Raw genomic sequence first — 13,447 nt, forward strand, 5'->3', positions numbered from 1 at the left:
ACTGCAGGGCAATCGGATTGCGTGTGTGTGTGTGTGTGTGTGCGTGTGTGTGTGTGTGTGCGCGCGCGCACAGTTTCCTCGTTCTTCGGGCCCGGTTCCGGAGGCTGACGCGGGTTTGAAATGTGCCCAGATTTGTTGCTGTTTGTCTGCATCGCTAATCAGCTGTTTTTGGAAGCAAACAAAGCAGCATCCTTGCCCCGTCTCTGCTGCTCCCGGGATGCTCTCCGCGCCAAATGACTGGAAGGACAATCTTCATCTTTCAGCAACTTCAGACCCTGCCTCCTCCCCCCCCCCCCCCGAACTTTCACCCCCGCCCCCCCTTTCCTGAGAGATGTATCTAAAAACCAGTCGAAACCTCCCCGAGAGCTGGAAGGGCTGCAAAAGCCCAGACGTGAGGCGGGCGCAGAAGACGTGGTTTTCCTGCCTGGTAACTGTCTAGTGGTTCCCAGCATGAGAACGTGTCCCAGTCCTCGGGTTAGAAATCGCTGAGCTGTTGGGTGGTGGTGGGGACGGACGGACGGACATTCAGGTGCTTTCCCCTAAGAGAAGGGTCTGGTCCTGCAGTAATCCAGGGTGAGAGAGAAACGATCTCTTAGGATAAACCACCCGGCAGACACTGCCCCCCCCCCCCCCCAGCACGGGCACTGCCCCAGTGCGGGCTGAATTCTGCTCCGCGGTGTAAATGCAGGGGTCACACCGAGCTCACAGAGAGCAGAATCTAGCCCCGGACATGAGCCAGGAGTCGGGGCAGCAGCTTGTGTCAATGGCTAATGGGACCTTCTCGACTTCGAGTCGGCGAGCAGAATTCGCGGGCAGATGGGGGCGGGTAGAAGGATTTTCCTGCGGGAGGGGGAAGTGGCTGATGCTGCACAAATCGCTCCTCTAAGAAGTGTTGTGAGCAGCTCAGTTCCCCCCTCTGCAAAGAGGTAAAACGGGAGGGAAACACCCTGACGCTGGAGACTGTCCCAAGGCGTGTGTGTGTGTGTGTGTGTGAGAGAGAGAAAATTGTTGCTGTTGCAATCGGCTCAATTTTATTGTAATAAACCACTTAGCTCCCCCAATCTCGCAGTCCTTGCTCAGGCAGGGACGCCAGTGGGCGATGTGGGGACCGGGGGGTGCGTGTTGTTGCTCTTTTTTGGTTGGTTCCCCCTAGGTCGGGGCGTGCCCCCCCCCCCCGGGTTTTGTCCAGTTTTGAATGTTTCCAGTGTTTTGCACACGAGCGGGTCATCGCACGAGTCCCTGCTCAGGCTCCGTGCCCAGGCCGCGGCAGTTCGGTGTGGGGCAGGACCCCGACAGCCCCTGGGATGCTCCGAGTCAAGGGGGGCTGGGGGGCGGGGGGCGGGGCTGGTTGCACTTTCTAACCCAGCAGCGGCTCGGCGAGGGAACTGGCTGCCCGGAAAGGGGCCTGGGGGAGAGACGGGCCGCCCAGAGCGCCCCCGCCAGACTTCAACTTGCTCAGCCGTGCGGCGATCAGCATGTCTAATGGTGCCGACATCCGCCCGCCCGGCTGGCCCGGCCGGCAGACAAGAGCAGGTTGTCCCAGCCCAGAAAGTCTGGCATTGTCTCCTGCAGCCGCCCCGCCCCCGCCCCCCGCCTCAGACTTTCTCAGACCCCTTGTCTCCCACGTCCCCCCCCCAGGCCACGTGCACGTCGGCTGCTGCCCGGAGGAGACTTCGGATCAAGTTTAGGGGGAGTTCACAAAAGTGCCAAGCGCCTGCGTGAAACGCGGTTGTGCTGGGTCCGCCGGAGTGCGGGGCGGGGGCGATGATGGGGGGGGGCTTTTTGCCTAGAGTCCAGCCAGCGTTTCCCATAGACACACACAACCTCCTCCTTCTCCACTCCGCACGGCTTGGAAGGAGCAGCAGAGCCGGGGGCTCCCTGCCATGCGCGGGGCAGGTCGATCCCTCTGGCCCGCGAGAGGAGCAGCAGACACGGAAGGAGGTACGGCGCTGCCCTGCCCTGCCCTGCCTTGCGCCGCCACCGGGCTGGGCTGGGGCGTTTCGTCCGCTTTCCTCCGAGCGGCGTTACTCCGGAGCGGAGACCGCTTCTCTCTCCGCGTGGGCGGGTTGCAGAGGGCAGAGGCAGCGGTTGTGCGGCGCGAACACACACCCACACACCCCCACATATACATACACACACACCCACACATATATACGCGCGCACATATACACACACACACATATACACACATACACACACACACCGGCCCCTGGCCGAATCACTCTTTCTGTTTGCTACACGAAGGGCAGGTCAAGCTGCCCTCGGACCCGCCCGGCTCGGTGTCGGACCTGCCCGTTTGTTCGTTTTCTCCCCGCGGGAACCGGGAGTAGTTTGCGCAGGGCGCGGGGTTGCGCCGGTTTGTCGGGGGCTGTGGCTGGCGGCGGCGGTTTGGGGCCGGTCCTTCTGCTCGGGGCAGACAGAGGCCGGGGCTTGTTTTGTAATCCCCCCGCTTCGGGCGGGACTGAAGAACTCCGCTGGGTCTGCCCCGGGCCGGGTGCCGGGCAAGGGGGGCAGAGAGAGATCCACAGCGAGGAGGGGGGGGTGCCGCGGAAATCCTGGGCGGGCTCCTTCAGACGGATAATTTCTTTTCCTCCGCGGAGTCCCCATGACTCAGCACCTCCCAGCTCGGTAATTTCTAGTAATGACACAGTCCGTGCGGGGCTGGACGGGAAACCTGGCTCTGAGCCCCAGGCAGATCTCCCGGGGGAAGGGACAATCTGGGTGAGGGTTACTCTAAACAAACGATTATTTCTTCCTGGTTGCCCGTGTGTGTTGGCTGGGAATGTTGCGTTAGGGTGCGCGGATTTGCGTGTTGCATGAGGATGTGTGTGTGTGTGTTGCATTAGGATACACGGAGTCACAAACCCAGCCTGCATTCCTACTCTCTGACTTCAAATAGCGAGGCTTCCTGGTTCAGAAACCTATAAAACGTGGAGGATCCTGAAAGGCAGGAATCTCCTCTGTAGAGCCAAAGGGATTAGTGGCTTATTTTGTACTGTGTTGGGTGCACGAAGCAGGAAATGGCACCAGGATCCACGCCAGGTGTGTGTGTGTGTTGTGTGTGGGATGGCCAAAGCCCATTTTTAAAGGACTGGGTTGGTTTTTGTCTTTGGTTATCTAGCTGTATGAGTGTATGTGATATCATAAAGCTAGAGAACCGAATGTAGAAACTGATTCACTATTCTCCAGGACTTCCCACCACCTGAAAGCTCTCCTTGTACTTAAAGGGGGAGTGGATTTCCACAAGCCACCGGCCTCTCTGAATTGTTGGCAGCTTTCTAAAGGCAATGCATGCATCTTTTGCAAAGGGAGAGATATTTAAAGTGAAATGTGCTGTGTCTGTTAATTTGAAATTTCAGAGGTTTTTGTCTTTAATCATTTTTTATTGAGACCCAGAAGTAGCTTCTGTCTTTCTGGTGATTATTTCTGTTCCAATCTAATGGTCCCTGGGCCAGCTACAAACTCCAGCAACTTCTTATTTTTCCACAATGGTTTTAATCTTCACATTGACAATTAAATGTGGTGGTTGTGCATGTACAGAGATAAATATAGCAGAGCCTGCGTAAAAGGAATCTTAAGCAAAACCCCACTTACAGCAAAGTAGAAGGAAAGTTGCTTAAATGTGTTGCGACAAGCGAATTGTAACATAGAGTAAAGCACATACAGTCTGTGTGGAGCGGAAGATCTATCTATTTGGGAGAGAAAACCAGTCGATTTCACTGGCAGAAGATTCCGTTGGTTGTCTCTGTCTAGGCAGAATTACAGCTGTTCATGGCAAGTCTGAGAAGAGCGCTCATTCTAAACCCTTTTGTCATTTCTGGGCAGTCTGTCCGTCCAGCTTGCTTCACTATTGGTAATATTGTGAAATATCTTGGAGACTCTCCACACAATATCCGCTGGGGTGGTAGTATGATTATTTTCTTATTACTACCCCTGAGTCTGACTCCGGAGGGCAGGGCAGCCTCCAGTGACCCCTCTGGGAGCTCTGCCTGTGCAAATGCTGCAGGGCTGAGCAGTGTCTCCTTGGTTTTGGACAGTTGGCGGGGGACGCCGTTAAATCCACAGGTGTCTGCACTGTGCTTTGCCCTGGCAGTGGCAGGCTGTCTGAGTGAAGGAAGCAGCCTTGGCCCCTGTGTTCAGGCCCAAATCCACAAACACTTATTTTTTGTATTGTGGTAGAGGAAAAAAATAATTTATTCAAAAACACCAAATGGCCCCCTCACAATTTCCCTGGTCCCATTCTGCAGAGCCCAGCTGCTATTTATCTCATGCTTGTTTTGTTATAATTAGGCCTCTCTTCTCTCCCTCTATTTAAACCAATACCGCGGGAGCCTGCAGATATGGAGCGAGTGTAATGCTGAAGATTTTGGGAGGATAAGTGCCTTTGCTCAGGGTATCTGTGTGGTCAGTTGTTTGCAAGCATTGGTGAAGGCGAGTTCCCTGCTCTGGGGATCTTACGTTCCATGGGACTGATCTGGTATCATAACTCTCCAGGTGGCTGTTACTCACATATACCTACATTGGCCTTCAGGTGACTGCACAGGGTTGCCTGTGTTGGACGTTAAGGTGACTGCACAGGGTTGCCTGTGTTGGACGTTAAGGTGATTGCACAGGGTTGCCTGTGTTGGACGTTAAGGTGATTGCCCTCTTAAAAACTTCCCTGCTAGTGTTGCCATTGTCCCTGTGTGTCTGTAATTTGTTGATTCATGTATCCGATCCACAAGGGTCGATTACGCTGGTGTATCCTGAATGAGGCCCAGTCGTGGGCAGGGAGCATCTGCATAGGCAGCCAGTGCCACAGGCAGCTAGGGACGTCCCTGGGAAAGCAGCCCTAGTTCCTGGCAGCAAGCTGGGGAGCATCCAAGGTTGGCTCGATATTCAGCGCCCAGGTTAGCGAGCCGCCAGGCAGGGGGCATTTTAAACGTCGCCGCCCAATTGGTGCATCGCTGCCTGTGGGATTGGGTCTTCGAGGCCCTGCAGAACAGGCATAATGGAAAGAGCAAAACAAGGTTATCCCGGGAGGAAGGATGGGGTCGTGTTAAGATACCGGCCCCAGCCCAGGAGGAATGAATCTGATTTGTCCCCATCTGCGGCTGTGAACCTTCTCCATGTGGGGTGGTTCTTATTGCCATGAAGCCCAGGCTTTGCCCGCACAAGTGGCCCCAGCGAAGTCAAGGGGACTATTGACAAGAGTAAGCGCTACTCCCAAGAATAAGAACTGCAGGATTGGCCTCCAGTTCACGAAGGTCCCGTCTCAACCGTGTCTGTCCAGCAGGGCCCTGGCACCGTGGGGGGGGGACGACTCGCGTGCGACTGCCACCATCACAGCGATAACCATGCAGAACAGGGCCTGCCGCCCAGCAGATGGCTGGGGAAATAACTCGAGGTGCCTTGCGACCCCGTTAGTGATCTGGAAAGGAAGGGCCTGGACCCACGCCCTGGTGAAGTGGCTGCAGGTGGCCCCTGGCGGCAGATCTGGGGCTGAACTCATTAGGAACACTCTCCCAACGGAGAGGATCTTGGAGGCCTCCGTGGGGGCTGGGGGGTAGCGATGGGGATGAGCACTGACCCTGGGAGGAAGAGGCCAGGCTACAGTCACAGTCTCGCCGTGTCTGCCTCCTGCCTTTGAGCAAGAGCGAAAGAGTATGTGCCCAGCTTTCCAGTGCGATCCTCCCACTCAGAGCCAGGCCTGCCGTTGCCCTGGCTGGGCTGGGCCCTGGGGTGGGGATGGCTCTGATCTGCCGGTGGATTTATTGATGGGCTTTGGCTTCTCTTTCAGGCCCAGCGAGCCAGTTCCTTTCCCCTCCCACCAACGGGTCGAGCGTCAGCCCCAGAGGTGGGTGGAGCCCACACCGAGACCCATTCCTTTAAGTCACTGCATCTCAGGGACCAGATCACCTAGCCTGCCTGTGTATCGCAGGCCACCCGCCCCACCCAGCACCCATCCACTGCACGCCACAACTGAAACGAGATCCACGGATCACAGCCCACGGGAGACGGGGCTCTGATCTGCCGCAGGCAGTGAACTGGAGGGACCGAGGCCCCACAGCGGGTGGGAAAAGTGGCGGTTTCCCCTCTCTGAGCATGCTGGGAGGGGGTCCGGAGCACAGATATTTGCACCCCCTCTCTTTGGACGGGGCCTGCGCAGCTTGTACCGCCTTGGCCTTGCCGAACTACCAAACTGGGGTCTGTCACCAGCCGCTCTGTTCCCATCGAGCTTGCAGAGTGTCACCCCCCCCCCGCCCCACTGCGTGCTCCCGGCAGCAGGCGCCCCATCACCCATGCCCCTGGTCTTGACCTCCCCTCGTCCCCTCTTTGTGACTCCATCAGCCTGGCCTCATCAGTCCATCAGTGGGGAACGCTCTTCTTCTTCAGTCGGCGTCGCTTCCCCTTTTCAGACCCTGGCTTTAGAACCTGCCTGCTCCAGGTCGCTCTCTCTCTGAGGCTGTGTGCTAAGAAATTCTCTCTGTCCTGCACCCAGGGCCAAATTCTCATCCCATTTACTCCAGAGTAACGGCACTGACGTCCCAGGAGTCCCTCTGGATTTGCGCTGGTGTCATCTTGCGTCTCTTTCTTTCCCTCACGTGGGTTTCCCTCATGTAAGTCTCATGCTAGGTTTATATGACAAGGGTTCAGGCCATTTTAATGGGTTTCTCTCCCTGTGGGAGGGTCCTTCTCCCAACCTCCGCAGACACCTTGTGTCCATCTCACATTGCTTTTCCCGGAGCTCCAGGATAAGAGTTTATTAACTGCTTTTTCTTCCTTCTGCCCTGCTGGGAGGATAACTGGTTTGGGCTATGACATCAAAGCTGGCTCACACACTGAACTCGGGGTGTCGGGAGCCCCAAGCCAGAGAGGGAGAGAGGATCCTGCATGTGGCTTGTTTCAGATTATGCCAAGTGCCGCTTCGCCTGATGTCCACCGTTAAGCCAACAAAGAGAATAGAAAGAGAAAAACATCTGACAGCCCCTTGGTTTGAAGGCTGAAGCAGAAATGTGGCAGGGAGACAGAGAGGGGCGAATAGCAGAGTGATCTCAGACAAACATGGACTGTTTTCCTTGGGTTCTTTATTCAGCTGACAGCATTTCTGTGCTGATTATTTAGCAGTGGGGCAGGGCGAGTTCTGTTAATAAACAGCCACCAAAGACACCCCTGTTTTCCTGGCCAGTAGAACACAGAGAGCTACGTAACGTGGTGTGCTTAACACGGAGGGATGCTTTGCGGGCTCTGGGATTTCACTCATCCTTAGCACAGGTGGCTCTGGCCACCAGACGACCCCTTCGCAAAGACTGTGTGGGATGTTTTGGCCAGTCCAGCTGCCTCCTGGGGGTTTTGTTGTTGCAATGTGGCACCGTTGCTAGACCGCCAGCCCCGCCAGCACTGCAGGGCCAGAATGCCAGAGGCAAGGCTGTGCATGTGTTCGGTGGAGCACCCACCTCTGCGTTCCTGGGTGGGTGGAGGCAGTGGGGAGGGGGGCAGGGAGCGTAGGATTCTGGGGGAGATGTTTTAATTCCGAGTTGAAAGCTCTGGCTGCCGCATTGTTACATCTTGAGGCCCTTTGTCCAGCCGAGGCTTGAGTGGAAGGAAGGCAGGCAAGTCATGTCATTAGCTGGCCTTTCAACCACAGGTCCTGGGGAGAGAAAAGTGCCCATTGAGCCAGCACGAGCGTGTGGCCTTCGCCTTGCACACTTCTCTCCCAGCCGGATGAATTAGACAAAGGCAGCCGAGGACCCAGCCCGGAATTAACTCAAAGAGGGAGTGGGGTGGAGAAGGGGGGAAGGGTTGTTCTCCACTAGGAAAGTAACCCACCCACCCCAGTGCCTTTGTATGTGTAATAGAATACACCTTTTGATTTGTTGTTGGCAGGTCAGGCTGGATCCATTTACTCCAAGTATTTCCAATCTTGCATTATCTGGGAAATGTTTTGTTTAGGGTGATTTTCACTTCTACTGTGCTGGGCTATTGTCTGGGACTGATGTGAAACCTGCTCACTAGCCACGTTCATTTCTTTCAGTGGGTCGGACCTCGGAGTCCCTGACAGAGGCAATGCTTCCATCGACTCCATTGTGAGTCTGGCCTGAGATTTTTCAAAGGTGATTTTCAAAAGGGTTATTCGCCCAACTCCTATTGAATTCCAGTGGGATTTAGCTGCCTAACCCCAGTAGGGCCCTTGGCAAATCCCAGCCTTTTTGCAACTACAAGATCAGGACCTGCCCTTGCCTAGTTCCCATGATGCTGTAGCCTTCTCCTGGAACCTTAGCAGGGTGCAATGCAATGAAACTGACACGTTTAGTATGTTTCATGTTGCCTTCCTGGACACCACCTGTTAAATTCTGCACTCATGCACCCCAGGCAGGGCGGGGTCAACTCTGTTGAAAGAAATGGAAACTGATGATGGTGGAAAACATTTGCCGTGTCTGTGCAATACTCGTATTGTCGTGTTAACCTGTCGGACGGTATTTATGCCACAAAATAATCCAAAGGAATAATGCCTTAGCGTCCGAATCCTGGCTCCCTCTGCTGTGGGGGCCCAGATTGAAAGGGATTCTTTGCAGGAAATATTTGCTTGGTGACATCTATGTTGATGCCTTTTTTTGGAGCAGAGGACCCTAGAAAGATCTCAGGCTATGTTGGTTTCTGGAAGCTTTCTTTTTCCTGCAGCTCCTTGTAAATCAGTCAGGAAGAATTTCTTAAAATAGGTTCCACTTTAAGGACTTATCTTGCTGAATGCCATTAATTTTCTGGGGTTCGTTAAAAGCAAACTTGGTATCATAGCAACTGAATCTATTCCAGGAAATCAGCCAATTGGAAAGCACCTTGTCTGCAACCGGGGGCAGGAGAAAGGAGCCATTCAGGTTAATTCCTGGGCATGAGTCTCAGCAAGTGAAGTTTTGATGTTCAGGATGTTACTCCCGTTTTCATTGTTGTTGTTGTTATTTTAGCGACAGCGGGAGAGAGAGCGGGAGAAATTCCCCACAAGCCAAAATATTTGTGAAGACCTCCTCATTTTATCAGCTTCCTCCCACGCCCCCAAACCAACAGGAAACCTCACCTCAGAGCAAGCTCCCAGATCATGCAAGGCCTGTGGGCTGCGACACTGGTTGTTAATCTATCAAAATACCCAGGATTTGCAAATCAAGAACAGGAGCAACAATGAATGTAGATACCATTTTATTTCCTCCCTGTAAGGAGGGGGACATACAAATGGCCAGGTTGAATCAGACCAGTGGGTCCATCGAGCCCAGGATCCTGTCTCTGACAGGGCCAGTACCAGCCGCGTCAGAGAAAGAAACCCTGCGGCAAAGGACTAAAGCGCTTGCGGGGAAAGTTTCTACTGATCCCCAGTAGTTCAAGGGTGGCAAGTTGAGGGGCACAGCCGGTCAGCTGCCATCCCACCCCCACTGCCTCCTGGCAGCAAGAGAGAGACTGAAAGGGCCTTCCAGTCCCCATTCTTTGCAAGCTTTTGTGCAGGGCATCCTGGCAACCACTGGGAGGAAGGAAGCTGGGAAAGGGACGGTGCCACCAGCGCCTCAAAAGGCCAGGGCTGGCCAGTAAGCAGCTGGCTCAGCGGGTAAATGGAGGTGCTCACACACACAGCCAGGCTCCTTCTGCCACGCTCTGTGCCGTGAGAAAGATGCGGCAGGGCTGACCCCTGAAGTGGTTGGTTTTAATTCGGAGCTGCCAGGAGCTTCAGCCCCAGGCTTGGCTCCCGAGCCCAGTCAGCAATAAAAAGAGGCCTTTGTCATGTTCCTAGGGCCAGTGTCCAGATCCCTCTTTGCTAAACTGCCTCCAAATCAGCCGCCCTGCTCTCTCTCAGATCCCCGGTGGAAGGACGGACCCCACGTTTACTGTGTGTCTGGCCTGGATGTCTGGGTTGTGGCTGAGTCCTCAGGCAGCGGGGCGGATTTGCTTCTTGGGGGATCATACAGAGCGACTGCATCCCGCGTCTTGGTTCACGGGGGGCTTGAATCTCCCAGAGTTTCCGGTGCAGAGGAAGCCTGAGGACCTCATTCTGACCCCGCTCCACCCCCATTGGCTTCAGTGCAGTCGCGCCTGACTTACGCTGGGCAAACCAAGAGCAGAATCAGGCCTAAAAACTCAACGCAAGGAGGGGCCCAAGATGCCACCTTTTGCCGGGTTGCCATAAATCAACCCTAGACCCCTGCAACCTCTGTTGATGTTGGGCCAGGGTGCTGGGTTCTGGGGGCGGGAGGCAGGTGCTCTTCCTCCAGGCTACCCTGGATCTCAGTGGGATGGATTCCAGGTGAACTTCCAACGGGAGCCCTTGGCATCACCCAGTTGTTTTCGTACTTCAGGGCAAGTCTGAGTCGAGGGCTCCTGGGCCAAGATTTTCGCAAGTGCCTCGTGATGGTTGGGGGCCCGACTTGAGATGCCTTCAGGGCGACTGGTTTTCAGATGGGCCCGGGGCGTGGTCCAAACACCAGGCCCCTTTGGCACATCTCAGGATGGATGCCCAGGATCGTTCGTTGCTTTTAAAAATCCCAGCCTCATTCATCCCCCTTCCCTGAGGTCCCTTCTCTGGATGGACCCATGTGCCGTCTGATGCCCTGTAAACTGTTAGCGCCGAAGGAACTGCAGGATATGTTCCCCCACGGCCTTGCCCCTCCCCTAGAGAGAGCATCTGGGGACAAAGGGCCAGTCCGACTCCCTGGCCCACTCAGTTCTGGGCCTCTGTGGGGAGAACGGCAGCAAGGGTGGGGGAGCGCTGTTGAGTGTTCGCTGTCACGGTGAATCCCTGCCCGCTAGGACCCAGATCAGCCCCACAAACCAGGCGTCGGATGGCAGCAGTTCTCAGCTAGTCTCTGCCTGGGCTAGACATGGCTGAGTTGCCGAGAGGTCAAAGGCTCCAAACCCTACACCCCTTCCCCGGATCCGGCTAGTCCTTCTCATCCCCACCCCCCAGCTCCGGGTGAGCTTGTGTTTCACAGGCATTTCTGTGGCACTGGGGAGGCGTCAGGGCTCTGACACTGACTTGCCACCTGCCGCCCCAGTGGGCAGTCACCCTGCTCCTTGTCGCAGAGGAGGCCGGACTCTGACCGTGGAATCCCCCTTCTGCAAGAGGACAGATCTCTGCTTCAGCACCTGGCGCTTGATGGGCACACGTCTCCCTTCACTTGAAACAAGCGCCTTGTGACCCGGTGGCTAGAGGACAGTCCTGCAGAGCCGGGCCTCCTGGGTTCCCTGCTTGGCTCTGCCCCAGAGTAGCTGGACCCTTGGATGAGCTACTTAGGGTCACAGTCAACGACTCAGCTCACATGAGAAAGAGCTGCGAAATTAGCCCCTTTGCTGCTCTGTGACTCAGTTTCCCTTCTGTAAAATGGAGTTCGTCCCAGGGAAGGGGCAGTTGGAAGGCTTAATTCATTAATGCAGAGAAAGGCCCTTGAGATGCTGAGATAAATGGTGTGAAACGAAAGGCAAAGTATAATTATTAAGGAGCCTCTTCTGGGTGGGGCCAGGTTCCACTCTGCTTCACGCCCTCTCAGCCCCACAGAGGCGCACAGGGCAGAATTTAGCCCTTGCGGTTGTATCTTCACAGTGGCGAGTCTTTGCAGCTGAGGCTGCATGGTGGGAATGGGGAGGGAGGGCGGCAGACCGGCCCGAGCCACCAAAACTTCGCCTCTGAGATCGGAACCGACGGGCAGCTGAGTCGGAGCGTGGTGAAACCCGGCGGGTGAACACAAAATGGCAGGGCTAAAAAATCCCAGAGGGCTAAAAGGAGCTCCGCAGAGAGGCTGCCTCTCTCCTGCATGTGTTTAAAATGTTCAGCTGGCAATCGGTGGGGAGAGAAAAGATGGTGACACGTGCAGCGTTTCTGATGCCCAGCCTGCCTCTGTAATGGTCCTGAAACAAGGCCAGAGCCCAGATCCTGGGGGGGCGTGTGCGAGCCCACAGCACCGTGGGTGTGTAGATGCAAGACCCTTGTGTTTAGACCATGGCGCACAGGATGTTGGCTAGGGAAGGTAACCGGTTAGTCAATGCACGCACTCTTACTGCACCTGTTTATCTAAGAAGAGGGGCTTGGGTGGGGAAATCCATGCACATGGATTTGTCACTTGCAATGTGATCTGGTGTCCAGTGAAGTGGTGGGGAAGCTGCTGTCAGGGGGTTTGGGTCGGCCTTTGGGGACCGAATTTCCAGCCGGGCTCGGCACCCCTCAGCAGGGACAGCTCTGCAGATCTCATCTGGCAGCAGCTCCCTTTGAGAAGGATGCAGGAGCCAGTCTCCTGTTGGCCCCTTTGCGCTCTCGGGGAATCCTGCCCCAGCCATGGGCACCGAGCCCTATTGAAAGCACAGAGGAGCGGGTCTGAAAATCTTCTGGCTTGGGCTGGTGTGAGCCACGTGTTTTCCTTCTACAGACTCATGCAGTTAGACTCGTGCTGGTTGAGAAGTGATTTTTTTTTCCACGCCAAATGAAAACTATTCCCCCCCGTTTTTGACGATGTTTTTCTTCAAATTTTTGTTCAGGTTTCTGTCAAAAAACGGAGGGAGTGGGAATCGTTTCTTGGACAAAACGTTTTTACTTTTAGACAAAAGCTGCCATTTCTTGTGCACGTTTCTGTTGTTGTCGCCCAAAAAAACCCCTTTTTGTGGCCCAAAACTATGACGATAAAATGTTGGTCAAAATAATTTGTGGCCAGCTTGAGTTGAGATTCTCTTTGTGATCTGAGGGGTTCCCCCTGCCCCAGCCCACTCCTTCCAGGTCCAGGCTTTGCCATCTGGTGTATGAAAAATTCCCTAATGAGGGGGCAGGGGTGGGGGGTGGGGTATTACCCCTCCATTAAATCAAAGTGAATCAGCTCCTTGGAGGAGGGATTTTTCTTTGCTGTCATCTGAGGCAGAAACTTCTGACTTGAATGCTTCGTCCCTCCACTTGCTTCCGAGCTGGAGAATGAAAGTAGATGATTTTCAAGCTCCGCCATGTACTGAATAGCAGGGGGAAAAGTCATTTATGATCAAAAATGTCACTTAAGAAGATGAAGAGGGTAAAAGCCCTGGACAAAATCATATCCCTGGGCTGGAGAAAATGAACAACACTGATCTGTTTAACTTTAGGCCATTGAAAAGTAAGCACTGAAGAGGGAACAGTAAATAAACATTCCTTCCTATCAGGTAGGTGTCAGTGCAATGGTGAAACCCCTCTTTGTTTACCCAGAGCTGGAGGAGGATGGCCCAGTAGCTCTTTAGCTGCTAATTTGTATAGATGTCAGGCTGGAGTCTCCAAGCTGGAGAAATCAGCCGCTGGAGGTGGAGGAAGCTCTCTGAGTATCACGCTAGTGCCCTTCCTTAGCAGAGGAGCACTCGCCCCTCCCAGCCATGCAGCCAGCTCACACGTGCATTCACACCGCAGCTGTGCTAAGAGCACACCCCCATCCACACTCCTTCCCCTGCATGCACGCACACACAAACACAGGGTCACAGGCATGTG

At 54.8% G+C, this 13,447-nt stretch overlaps 1 long non-coding RNA gene across 1 annotated transcript in view; it reads left to right on the top strand.

Annotated features, from left to right (window-relative positions):
* Positions 1 to 1,777: 1,777 nt before the first annotated feature.
* The window catches only part of LOC137157562 (uncharacterized), an 80,994-nt gene continuing 69,324 nt past the window's right edge, over positions 1,778 to 13,447 (top strand). Inside the window, exon 1 of the long non-coding RNA XR_010921144.1 lies at positions 1,778 to 1,941. This is a non-coding gene — a long non-coding RNA (uncharacterized lncRNA). The remainder of the gene's footprint in view (positions 1,942 to 13,447) is intronic.

Source organism: Emydura macquarii, unplaced genomic scaffold (assembly GCF_026122565.2).
Source record: "Emydura macquarii macquarii isolate MOO-44397 ecotype Brisbane River unplaced genomic scaffold, CSIRO-AGI_Emac_v2 contig_306, whole genome shotgun sequence".
NCBI classification, from domain to species: domain Eukaryota; kingdom Metazoa; phylum Chordata; order Testudines; family Chelidae; genus Emydura; species Emydura macquarii.